Source organism: Rhinoderma darwinii, chromosome 4 (genome assembly GCF_050947455.1).
Source record: "Rhinoderma darwinii isolate aRhiDar2 chromosome 4, aRhiDar2.hap1, whole genome shotgun sequence".
NCBI classification, from domain to species: domain Eukaryota; kingdom Metazoa; phylum Chordata; class Amphibia; order Anura; family Rhinodermatidae; genus Rhinoderma; species Rhinoderma darwinii.
This window is the reverse complement of record NC_134690.1, coordinates 39421470-39433361: the sequence shown is the minus strand read 5'-3', so window position 1 is coordinate 39433361 and position 11892 is coordinate 39421470.

Genomic DNA, 11892 nt, shown 5'->3' with positions numbered 1-11892 from the left:
AAACTATTGGTGGCCTGGGTTGCCTAAAGACGTTAAGGCCTACGTCGCCGCTTGTGAGGTTTGTGCTAGGTCCAAGACTCCCAGGTCCCGACCAGCGGGCTTACTACGTTCTTTGCCCATTACCCAGAGACCTTGGACCCATATCTCCATGGATTTTATCACCGATTTGCCCCCATCTCAAGGCAAGTCGGTGGTGTGGGTTGTAGTAGACCGCTTCAGTAAGATGTGCCACTTTGTGCCCCTCAAGAAACTACCCAATGCTAAGACGTTAGCTACCTTGTTTGTCAAACACATCCTGCGTCTCCATGGGGTCTCTGTCAATATTGTTTCGGACAGAGGGGTACAATTTGTTTCTTTGTTTTGGAGAGCATTCTGTAAAAAGTTGGAGATTGATCTGTCCTTCTCCTCTGCCTTCCATCCTGAAACTAATGGCCAAACTGTGAGGACTAATCAGTCTCTAGAACAATATTTAAGGTGTTTTATCTCTGACTGTCAATATGATTGGGTCTCATTCATTCCCCTCGCTGAATTTTCCCTTAATAACCGGCTCAGTAACTCGTCAGGGGTCTCCCCCTTTTTCTGTAATTTTGGGTTTAATCCACGGTTCTCCTCCGTTTCACCTGGTAGTTCCAACAATCCCGAGGTAGAGGTCGTTCATCGGGAACTGTGCACAGTCTGGGCCCAGGTTCAGAAGAACCTAGAGGCGTCACAGGGCATACAAAAGACTCAGGCAGATAGAAGACGTTCTGCTAACCCCTTGTTTGTGGTCGGGGATCTGGTGTGGCTGTCCTCAAAAAATTTGCGCCTTAAGGTTCCGCCCAAAAAAAATTCTCCCCGGTTTATAGGGCCGTACAAGATCATTGAGGTCCTTAACCCAGTCTCCTTCCGGCTGGAGTTACCCCCGTCTTTTCAAATACACAACGCGTTTCATGCCTCCCCCCTGAAACGCTGCTCCCCGTCCTTGGTTACCTCGAGGAAACCTCTGGTCCCTGTTCTCACCCCTGAGGGGGTGGAATTCGAGGTGGCCAAGATTGTGGACAGCAAGATGGTCCAAGGCTCCCTCCAGTACCTGGTCCATTGGAGAGGATACGGGCCTGAGGAGAGGACTTGGGTACCCGCCCGGGATGTTCACGCTGGGGTATTGGTCAGGAAGTTCCACCTTCGTTTCCCCAATAAACCAGGTCCACCTAGAAAGGGTCCGGTGGCCCCTCATAAAAGGGGGGTGGTACTGTAAAGGATCTGCCAGGCACAGCTTCTGTGTATACGCCCATAGGTAATCAGGCAGATAGAAGACGTTCTGCTAACCCCTTGTTTATGGTCGGAGATCTGGTGTGGTTATCGTCTAAGAACTTGCGCCTTAAGGTCCTGTCCAAGAAGTTTGCTCCCCGGTTTATAGGGCCGTATAAGGTAATTGAAGTCCTCAATCCTGTCTCCTTCTGACTGGAGTTGCCCCCATCTTTTCGAATACACGACGTGTTTCATGCCTCCCTCCTTAAACGCTGCTCCCCGTCCTTGGCTCCCTCGAGGAAACCTCCTGTCCCCGTTCTCACCCCTGAGGGGGTGGAATTCGAGGTGGCCAAGATTGTGGACAGCAAGATGGTCCAAGGCTCCCTCCAGTACCTGGTCCATTGGAGAGGATACGGGCCTGAGGAGAGGACTTGGGTACCCGCCCGGGATGTTCACGCTGGGGTATTGGTCAGGAAGTTCCACCTTCGTTTCCCCAATAAACCAGGTCCACCTAGAAAGGGTCCGGTGGCCCCTCATAAAAGGGGGGTGGTACTGTAAAGGATCTGCCAGGCACAGCTTCTGTGTATACGCCCATAGGTAATCAGTCTGCACCTGCTTCTGTGTTTGTGGGACTGACTCCATCTTCCACCACTCAGGATGGCAGGCTTAGGAGTGGGAGAGCCTATCACAGCCTGGCCAGACGGAGCTAGCTCCCACCCTCTGTCTATTTATACCTGCCTTTCCTGTTCCTCATTGCTTGTGATTCTTCTCGTGTGGTTTCCTGGCCCTGCTACAGCTTCTGAACTATTTGACCCTGCTTCATATTGACCCTGGCTTAGTGACTACTCTCCTGCTCTGCGTTTGGTACCTCGTACACTCCTGGTTTGACTCAGCTTGTTCACTACTCTCCTGCTCAGCGTTTGGTACCTCGTACACTCCTGGTTTGACTCGGCTCGTTCACCACTCTTGTTGCTCACGGTGTTGCCGTGGGCAACTGCCCCATTTCCCTTAGCTTTGTGTACCCTTGTCTGTTTGTCGTGCACTTACTGAGCATAGGGACCGTCGCCCAGTTGTACCCCATCGCCTAGGGCGGGTCGTTGCAAGTAGGCAGGGACTGAGTGGCGGGTAGATTAGGGCGCACTTGTCTGTTTCCCTACCCCCATCATTACAATGGGTCGTCAGAATCATTTTCTTTGGTGGGCCCAAGAAACCCCAGTCCGACACTGTATTTATTAAAAAAAAATTATTAAAATCATGAAGATGTATATTCTCTTGCAGAGTTAGCCATCAAAGTGACGCTGTAAGCCACATCATATGTTGTTTCTTAACTCTATGACCTTTTCATATGATATGGTATCTCATGGGTGTTGTTTTCCCCTAATGTTTATTGCCCATTTAAAAATAATCACATGTTTGGATATAATTTAAAATGTCATAAAGCAGATCTGGAAAATGACCTTTGAATGCTGTCATTCGTTTATAAAAAGAGAAACTCTAAATATGTCATATTAAAATATTGTCCGATGTATAATGACATTCATGTTTCTTATCAATAGCAAAACAGAAATTACATTCTAATGATGAATTTGCTTTATATTTTCAGATTTTGTTTATTAAATGATAATGATGATAGGTGACAATGAATGAAATTAAATATTCAAAAAGGAAAACAGAAAGGAAAATATTGGCAATATTATATCCAACTTTAGCCCTTTTAAGGACGCAGCTAATTTGACCTTCGAGACTAACCATATCTTTTTTTTCCACAATTTATTTTTTTATCTCATTATTTTGAGGTCAATATATTGTAGGTTAATGTTTGATTAGTATATTACTTGCTATGTTATTATTGATAGCAAATAAGTATAATTTTTTATGTTTTATAATTTTTATTTAATTAAAATGTATTATTTTAAAAATAATCAAATTTCTTTATTTTCATTTGAGATGGATTCACACACAACTATTTGATGACCATGGTGTTTGTTTTGCTAATATTTTTGGTTAAAGACACCTTGGCCAGATGATAGTTTAAAGTCTATAGTTGAAATATGAGAAAAGCCGGATACACAGCGTTTTGTTTTTTAGCATTTTTTTTACCCTTTCACCTATGACAGCACCCCTGGAGAGACATCCCATTCACTGGACAGGAAGCTTGATAATATAAAAAAGGACACACTTCTCCACACACCCAGTCAGGTTACCTGTTCTCCAGATAGGATTGTCCTGTGGTCAGACCCTCTAGTACAGGGGTCTAAAGCACGCAGCCCGCGGGCCGCATGCGGCCCCCGAGGCTGTAATTTGCGGCCCGCGACCTGCGGGGAGAGGAGAGAGCGTTTGGAAGAAGGATGGTTCCTTCATGACGTCAGTCCTCCCGCACTGAGAACGCATTAGTGAGCCCGCGTGGAGAGGATAGAGTGGTCGGAAGGAGGAGCGCTCCTTCATGACGTCAGTCCTCCCGCACTGAGAACGCATTGGTGAGCAGTGGCCCGACAGTCCCATGTAGTGGAAACCCCCTGTAGTAGCGCCCCACACACCCCACTTCTGACAGCGCTACACACCCCAGTCGAGGAGGGAGAATCAATGGAGCTACCTACATGGAGGGGGCGTGTGGCGCTGTCAGCAGGGTGGGGTGTGTTGGGCCCATTCTACAGCAAAGGAATCCCAGGCCAGTGCATCGGCATTCTCTGGCTTGGGATTCCACTCCTATAGGGGGGATGTGGTACTATCTATTGGGGGGGTGTGATGATCTACAGTGGTTTGTGGCACTATCTACAGGGGGCAGTTTGTCACTACAGAGGGCACTGTGCCACTATCTACAGAGGGCACTGTGCCACTATCTACAGAGGGCAGTGTGTGGCATTATCTACAGAGGGCACTGTGAAACTATCTACAGAGGGCAGTGTGTGGCAATATCTACACAGGGCAGTGTGGCATTATCTACAGAGGGCAGTGTGTGGCAGTATCTACACAGGGCAGTGTGTGGCATTATCTACACAGGGCAGTGTGTGGCATTATCTACAGAGGGCAGTGTGTGGCATTATGTACAGAGGGCAGTGTGTGGCATTATGTACAGAGGGCAGTGTGTGGCAGTATCTACACAGGGCAGTGTGGCATTATCTACAGAGGGCATTGTGTGGCAGTATCTACACAGGGCAGTGTGTGGCATTATCTACACAGGGCAATGTGTGACATTATCTACACAGGGCAATGTGTGGCATTATCTACAGAGGGGAGTGTGTGGCATTATGTACAGAGGGCAGTGTGTGGCATTATCTAAAATCTTGACATGTGTGTCTGCCAAACGCTGCCAACTGAGCCGCCGGACTGCATTTAGCGACACTTAAACTGGAAAACTGGATTGTTGAAATAAGCAGGTGGAGAATTCTCTCAAATTTAAAACTTAGTGGTATTATTATAGTAATATAATGATATAGTAGTTCAAAATAACTAATTGATTAACAATAATTTTGTATTGTATTAAATTTAAAAGTAATTCGGCCCGTCAACTTCCCATTTTTTCTATATGTGGCCCACTTACCCGGCCAAGTTTGAGACCCCTGGGCTAGTAGGTACTCACCTGTGTTCCTAGGTTTAATCTGAAAGTGTAAGTCTCTTAGGCAGCAACTTTAAGCCAGGGGCTGGTAACTCCCTCCTCTCCCGGTCACCACTTCCCTCTTCGGAGGTGGTATGATCCCGCCGCAGGTGGGTTCTCCTATGGGGCGATGCTTCTCCTAGGTTCAGGCCTGGCTCTAGGTGCAACAGTCAGAGCCGCGACTCATGTCCCAGAGTTTTCTGCTTTCGGCGCACTGCAGTGACTTCTTTCGGATGCAGGCGCGCGTCACTTCTGGCAGAGGTGACAAGTCTATGTCCCAGGAAGCGGTGTTCCGGTGGTCCACAGCAGGGAGGAGGGGCGTGGGGGCGCATCATAGCCAGAGGGCACCCCTAGCCAATCCTAGGCCTATTTTAGGCTTGAACCTAAGCAACCAGCATGGAAGCAACAGGAGAAGCAGCAGGACGCGCCGAAGCAGCACGATGCGCCGAACGTTCAGACCCAGCAAGATCCTCCAGTCCGGCAGTTTGAATGGCATGGGGTCTTCTAAGAAACATTGTAGGACAAGCAACCTTGTCCTTCCTTTGTATATCACATGTTTCTTAGGTCAGAGGGGGTCCCAGGAAAAAGTTGGACAAAATTCGTAAGAAGAATGTGTGTAGCAGAAAGCTGGTGGCTTCATATCAGAAAAATTTATTCCAGCCATGTTTAGATAAAATCCCCGCAGAGGGGTCCACTAGCCTTGCCACTAGCATTAAGGGTATGGTACGAACCAAGGTTAGGAATTCCCTTAAATCTTATAGTACCTTGTCTGGTAAAACAAGACAGGGCCTCAGTGTATCTGACTTTTCCAGTGAGGAGGTTGATATATTTGAGGAAGAAGGGGAGCTAGGCCCCTCTGAGAATTCCTCTGACGAAGACGGGGTGGAAAGAATCTTTTTCCAGCTAAGGACGTGAATCAACTCTTTAAGACAGTCCGAACCACTATGAACAACGATGATCCCAAAGAACCCCGGTCCATCCAAAACATTATGTTTTAGGTCCTGGGTGCTAGGAAACAGAGAACTTTCCCTATCCATAAAAATGTGGCCAGCCTCATTAAAAGGCAGTGGAAGAACCCTGATCGGCATTCCCAAGAATTTAAAGAGGAATATTCTTTTGAGGAGGAAGTAAGCAAGTACTGGGATAGTATTTCCAGGCTGGATGCCTCAGTAGTAAAGATATCCAGAAAGAACTCTTTACCTTTTGAAGATCTAGTTTCTCTCCCTGATCCAATGGATAGGAAGGCAGACTACTATTTAAAAAGAACCTGGGAAGTCTCTGTGGGGGCCTTTAAACCTGGAATTGCAGCTAAATGTGTGGCCAGGTCCCTAAAGATATGGATAGCTCAACTAGAGCTACATCTCAGAAGTAAGCCTTCTCTCACCTTCCGACAGCCGCAACTGCAGACCTCTGACCGTATGCAGGCATCTCCCTCCCTGGAGAAGGCCAGCACACATGGCTGTACAGCCCTACAGCCTCTCCTAGGGCAGGGCAGTACAGGAACTTTTAGTTCCCTAACCAATCCCCATATCACCCTGGACTATAAAAAGGGCTGTGCTCTTCGTCACCTTGCCTGAACGTTTTTGTCTACCCATGTTCGTATTGCAAAGGGTCCCTTAGTTGTATCCTGCTCCCAGTGTTCCCGTATCCTGCTTCCTGCATCCTGTTGTTGTGTTTGTTCCTGAGCCTTAGCCCATTGTTGGAGTCGTGTATCATCTGCCACGTCTTGTGTCATCTGCCACTTTTGGTGCCAATTCTGATAAATGTAGGGTGGAACAGATACATAAAAAAGTTTAATCTAATGCCTTCCAACAAGTGCATCTTTTTGTGGATCTTCTTAGACTCCTCCAAACAAAAGTCTTTTCTCCCTCAGGGAAAGATCCAACCATTGATAGAAATGGTCTTGGACCTCTTTGTAGATCACTCAACCTCTTTCAGAAGGGCTATGTCTGTCCTTGGTCTTCTAACCTCCTGTATCCCGGCCATAATGTGGGCACAATTGAGGTCCAGACTTCTGTAGAGGGACATATTAGAGAAGTGGTACAAAAGCAAGTTCTCCTTAGATCACTCCCTACACCTTTCATCAGTAGCCATAAAGCTTTTATTTTCTTTACGGGAAATGATATAAATCCCTTAGCAGATCCTGATATATCCTTGATTCTAGATTTTCTCCAGGCCGGGCTGGACAAATATCTCAAGCCTAACACGCTAAAGGTACAAGTTTCTGCTCTAAGCTCCTTTTATGATTTCAGGTTAGCTGAACACCCTTGAATCAGGAGGTTCCTAATAGCAGCCTCCAGGATAAGACCTCAAATAAGATCTTCAGTCCCCTCTTGGGACTAAAGCTTGGTACTTACTGCCATGATGGGTTCATCCTTTGAATCTGCCAATCAAGTTTCTCACACTAAAGATTACATTTTTACTAGCGGTTACCACCATCGGTAGAGATTCAAGCCCTCTCTGCATTTCCTCCTTACGCTTTGGTGTTGGAGGATAGGGTAATTATGAAGACCGTAACAGGTTATTTTCCCCTTCCATCAAGATTAGGAAATAATTTTTCCCTCCTTCTGTGACTCCCCAAAAAAATTAAATGGAGCAGGAGTTTAATTGCTTAGATGTGAGGAGGTGTTTAGTTCACTACCTAGAGGTTACCAAGGACTGGAGGTCTTTCGAGAATCTTTTCATTTAATTTCAGGGTCCAAAAAGGGGTTCTGCAGCTAGCAGGCCGACAATAGCAAGGTGGATTAAACAGGACATATGCTTAGTCTTTGTGGGCCAGAAAATTAATCACCCAGAAATCTTTGTAGCTCATTCCACTAGAGCTTTGTCTACCGTACTTATTAGGCAAAGAAAGCCAACGCATCTCTAGACCAGATTTGCAAGGAGGCTAAATGGAGTTCACCCCACACCTTTATTAATCATTATAAGTTACAGCTGCATTTAGCCTCTGACTTGCCTTTTGGTAGGAAAGTTCTACATATACATATACATATATATATATTTTTTATATACTGTATGTAGGCTTGACAAAGATTCCATAGAGACGGATCAAAACGTTGCCGGCCTGGGGTGAATAAACACACCACTTTTTTTCACCAATTTCCTTGGAGTGCTGCCTCTTCATTTTGTGGGCATTTCATTAACAAGGGTTCCTAGCCCCAACCTAGGAGGACTGCACCCTCTGCTGTTGCTGTGCTGCTTTATTCTTTTTCTTATTTTATATATATATATATATATATATATATATATATATATATATATATATATATATATATATATATATATACACTACCGTTCAAAAGTTTAGGGTCACTTAGAAATGTCCTTGTTTTTGCAAGAAAAGCACAGTTTTTTTCAATGAAGATAACATTAAATTAATCAGAAATACACTCTATACATTGTTAATGTGCTAAATGACTATTCTAGCTGCAAACGTCTGGTTTTTAATGCAATATCTACATATGTGTATAGAGGCCCATTTCCAGCAACCATCACTCCAGTGTTCTAATGGTACATTGTGCTTGCTAACTGTGTATAGGCTAACCTGTGGGTGTGGTAGTGCAATAAGAGCTACTTTCAAACTCTTAGATATAGCGTATAAGGAGGTAGGCACTAATCCAGACAGCAATGTCAAAAAGTAGAAAATTGTATGTTGTATATTTGTCAATTGACAAAAAACAAGTGCAATACATTTGCAAAATATGAAATAAATATTTCACCCATCTGGAGGTTAGAGTCCTGGAAGTTTATTGGTTAGAGTTCCATCTTTGTCTTCCCAGTTAGATCCACGGCTTTCACCGATGGATTGAGCTGCTTGAGAAAGGGAGTGGTCCCCCAGAAACGTCGCACAGGTGTTGTCAGAGGCCAATCCTCCACATGTGGTGTCTCTGCTATCGGCGAAAGCCCTGGATCTAACTGGGAAGACAATGATGGAATTCTAACCAAGATACTTCCAGGGCTCTAACCGTATTTTTTTCATATTTTGCGAATAAATTGCACTTGTTTTCTGGCTTTCGGCTTTATAAATGCCATCTCCCTTTGACTAGATTACCCCCAAACATTTATATATTAATAGTAAGGCCTGTTAGAATTAAGATTGAAGCAGACATTTTAGTCATCATTATCCATATCAGATCATTAGTTTAAAACAATATGAACTTCTATTACATAATCATGAAACATACAAATTTCTCATAGCCTTAAAGATCAAAACTCGCCAGTCAGAACCATAATGAACCATCTTATGTCGGATTCTTTCGAAAATGTCATAACAATAATTGGATCTAAATGTCACAAAGTAATAACATTATAAAGTTATCAATGTCATACGAATATGCAGGTTATTGCAGGAGTCTAAAATTCTATGATCTTTAAAGATGGTTAAAAATTAGACTGTAAAGGGACAAAAATAGGTGCCAAAATGATACAAACGCTATAAATTACAGTAATCTGAATAAAAGGTCAGTGAAGCTTCTAAGTAATAGCAAAATACAAGAGCCGATGGTTTTCACAATCCATTGTACAAGCATGTTAAATATTGTATGGTACATAGAAGTTTTATTAATGCAAATATTCTCTGATGCTGCTAACCACTAGTTTGTGAGCCTACACAGCAATAATAATACCAGTCCCCAAGGCTGGATTCACCTAAAGACACAGTAGACGATCATCCCCTTTTAATTATCCCTTGGAGTACTGGCAACGCTGTAGTGTAATTTTATTACTCCAGCACTCCAGTGGATGATCTTATCATTTAAAAGGGAAGATCATTTACCAGACCATAACCAGCCTGGCACATTGGTCAATAAAAACAAAAACAACAATGTTTTGTTTGTATTAATGCAATAAAGTTAGTGATTTTTAATCTATACTACATCCTACTAAACTTGTCCTACAGGAAAGCAAAAAGATAGATCCAGCGCTGAGACTTGTATGTCTATTAAAATGGGAAACTTCTTCCAAGTTTTATTCCAAAAGTAGTTAAAATTGACACGAGTGTTTCCAGAGTACAATTGGTAGTTGGTGGTATAGGCGGTGCCTACGCGTTTCAGACGCAGACTGCGTCCTTAGTCATGGCTTATTGTGACTACTTTTGGAATAAAACTTGGAAGACGTTTCCCATTTTAACAGACATACAAGTCTCAGCGCCGGATCTATCTTTTTGCTTTCCTGTCTATTCAATTCGTATACCGACACGAGGACCCGAGCGCTATCAACAATACGTATCTGAGATAAGGTGAGCTGGTGGATCCCTCCCATTTTTCTGTTCCAAAAACTTGTCCTACCTTCCCTTCTCTCTTTCTTTACTGTCTGGTAGATGTTGGTGATGTACACAGGACATAACATACGTTGAGTGGTAAATTAGTGGATCTTGATATATCTAGCTTATACATAAGATGGGGTATGGGGTTAAAACCTCCTTCTTGTCACCTTATTTTTCCTGGCTCATTTCCGCAACTCACCTCTTTGGGCTGTTGTATATTACACAGTCTGTGTGTAATACTGTTTTCCATCTGCTGTTGCAGGGTGAACATTATACGAGATTTTCACCTTTAGCCAGCAGATAGCAGTGAGTCAGAGAGAGAAAGGGGGAGGGAGTGCTCCAGTATCTCCACATCACTGTTGGCCGGAGCAGTCCAGTCCTGCTGTGCCCAACCCCCTTTCTGAGAGAATCTAGCAGAGAAGGTGTGTCACAGTGTATGTCTGTTCTGAGCTAGCTGAATTAAGTGGCTTGTGATATAAGTGGAGTTATAAAACCAGAGTTAAAAAGAGGAGTTAAAGCCCCTGTAAGTACTATTCTTTTACTTTTTCAATTGTTCACTGTTTTTTTGTATCTGGGATAATGGATAGTATCTTGTAATCTTGAGTGGAGCATGCTGCTGACAGAACAAGCAGTTAGTGGAGTAGATCTGGAGGGTGAAGACATGGGTCAGCAGGATCAGGCAAATAGCTGGGTTAATGTAGTTAGGGGTAGAAGAAAAGGGTCCAAGAAAAGGAAGGCCAATCCTGTTTCTGATGTTTCAAGCAAAATTGACAAGTTGGGTGATGATGCGAGGGTGTCGGTCTCAGAAATGGCAACCCTAGTGGATACTGATCTCCCTAACAACGGGGAGAACAGCCAAGCTAGCAGTCGGCAGGATGGTAATGCAGGTGAGGCAAGACAATTGATAGTTGTAGTGGATTCTATAATCAGGAAGACGGATAGAATCATTTGTCGCCAAGACCGCTTCAACCGAATGGTTTGCTGTCTCCCTGGTGCCAGGGTTCGGCATGTGGTGGAACGGGTGGACAAATTTCTGGGAGGGGCTGGTGATGGTCCAGCTGTTGTGGTCCATGTGGGCACCAACGACAGAATAAATGGTAGGTGGAGGAGCCTTAAGAATAATTTTAAAGAACTAGGCTACAAGCTGAGGGGAAGGACCTCCAAAGTAGTATTCTCAGGAATACTGCCTGTGCCATGCGTTTCACAGGAAAGACAGCGGGAGCTCAGGGAGTTAAATGCATGGCTTAAGTCTTCGTGTAGAGGAGAAGGCTTTGGGTTCCTAGAGCACTGGGCTGACTTTTCATTGGGGTACAAACTGTCTTCTGCAGATGATTTGCACCTAAATGGAAGGGGGTCCACTGTGCTGGGGGAGAGAATTCTAGCTGGGGTGGCAGAGTATTTAAACTAGGGCTGAGGAGGGAGGTCAATGTAGAAAATAAAGAGGTAGTTAGGTTAGCGAGGGGTCAGACTATATTGGTGGGGGGGGAGAAACAGACTGTGGGGAGAGGACTAGGCAACAAGATAAGGAGATCCTTTCGTTACAAAACAGCAATGAAAATAAAAATGCCCAAATAATCACATTTCTGTAAATTACAGTGAAACATTTAAAGGCAAGTTAAAGTGTATGTTCACAAATGGCAGAAGTCTAGCAAGCAAAATGGGGGAGCTGGAGGCCATGGTACTGGAAGAAAATATAGATATAGTTGGTGTTGCTGAAACATGGCCGGACTCTTCACACGACTGGGCTGTAAATCTACAGGGTTTTACACTGTTTCGGAAAGACAGGGCGAATAGGAAAGGTGGTGGT